Below are 1,763 nucleotides of genomic sequence, written 5' to 3' on the forward strand. Positions count from 1 at the left end.
CTTGGCCGGTGTGTGATGTGATCTTTCTGGCAAACAAACATCATCTGCCTGAGAGGAAGCTGTCCTGCCTGCTCTACTTTGTCACAGACAAGGAATTACCATGGGTTCTTTTCTTTTTTCAATGTCAAAAGAAAAGTCTTGCATGGGTTCTGAAAGTAATCTTCAGAATGGATACATCTTCAGTTTCCTACTGAGGCTGGTACAGAAGAAAACTCTGACAACCTGGGCCAGCTCTGTGGTGTAGTGGGTAAAGTGCTGGCATCCCATATGGGCACCAGTTCAAGTCCCGGCTGCTCCACTTCTGATCCAGCTCTCTGCTATGGCCTGGGAAAGCAGCAGCAGATGGACCAAGTCCTTGGGCTGCTGCACCCATGTGGGAGACCCGGGAAAAGCTCCCAGCTCCTGAGCTTTGGATCAGCTCAGCTCTGGCCGTTGCGGCCAATTGGGGAGTGAACCAGCAGATAGAAGCCCTCTCTCTCTCTCTGCCTCTCCTTCTCTCTCTGTGTAACTCTAACTTTCAAATAAATAAATCTTTAAAAAAAAATCTGCAAACTCCTTAACATTATTAAAAAAAAAAAAAAAAAACTCTGACAACCTAACATTCGAAAGGTCAAGATGAGCCCCCAGGATCATTTGATTTGGCCCCTAATTTCCCAGCCTGACAACTTGTGCTTAGCACATGCTACGTGTGTAAAGCGCTTGGGGCCAGCTGGTAGCAGAGATGGGCCACTCTAGTTCTTCTCCCTCCCCAACTCTTACAACCTCTTCCTTCTTAGCAGAGAAAAGACAGAATAGTCTATCTGAACCTTAACTATTTCAGACACAGAATGTACATTTCTCCTTTTATCTCCCTCTCCCCTTCCTTCTTTCTTTCTTCCATCCTCTCTCCTCCCCTCCCTTCTTCTCCTCTTTCTTAAGTCAAAGGTGGCTAGAGTTGGGAGAATTTTTATGTGAAATTTACTTTATAGATCAAGATCTGGCCTTGGGTAAAATTAAGAATTCTGCACACCCCCCCACTTCTACCCCCGCCATGGGCCTCAAGTCCTTTTCCTGCCCTGCTCGCTGTCCACAACACTGATTCTGCTCAGAGCGACCCAAACAGGACTGGAAGGTCACATTGTGGGGGCCTCTTCAGCTTCACTGCTGTCAGAGATTGAGGCGGCAAAACTGTATCTGTGATCCCCTGTGTGGCAATTAGGCAACTGTCAGCCCAACTGGCCATTTGTGCCTCCTGAACAGCATGCAAATGGCTGATTGTGGGTGCAATTCCCCAGCACATGCTCTCTGGTATCTGCAGGTTTGTTTCTAAGCAAAGGGAAGGATGCAGTGGGAAGTTGTCCCCTCCCCTCCTGCATGCCTTCGTTTCTCTTTTTACCCCTTTCCTAAGAATGGACCTGCCCACTGGGAAGACAGACAACTTTGATGTGCTTGGAGCAAGCAGGAGAGTGGAAAATCCAGCCCTGCATCGGCAGCAGGGTTTTTAAAGTCAGTTTAGAGGCAGCTACCAAGCAGGCGAGTTTTCAGGCTCCTTTTCAAAGCTGAGGTGAGACTAACAAATGGTCAGCCAGTCCCTGCTGGAAACATGAATGAGTGGTGCCACCTCCTGGCAGAGATGGCTTCCAAGAGAAGGCTGCGAAAACCGCGGCTGCCATGTTTTGGGCACCAGGAGGTTCGGAGCTGGGCGACATTGCAGACTTTGTTCCAGTCCAACCCCCTCACTTTCCAGGAGAGGAAACCCGGGCCTGGAAAAGCAACGTGATAGT

This window comes from Oryctolagus cuniculus, chromosome 12 (assembly GCF_964237555.1).
Source record: "Oryctolagus cuniculus chromosome 12, mOryCun1.1, whole genome shotgun sequence".
Classification (NCBI taxonomy): domain Eukaryota; kingdom Metazoa; phylum Chordata; class Mammalia; order Lagomorpha; family Leporidae; genus Oryctolagus; species Oryctolagus cuniculus.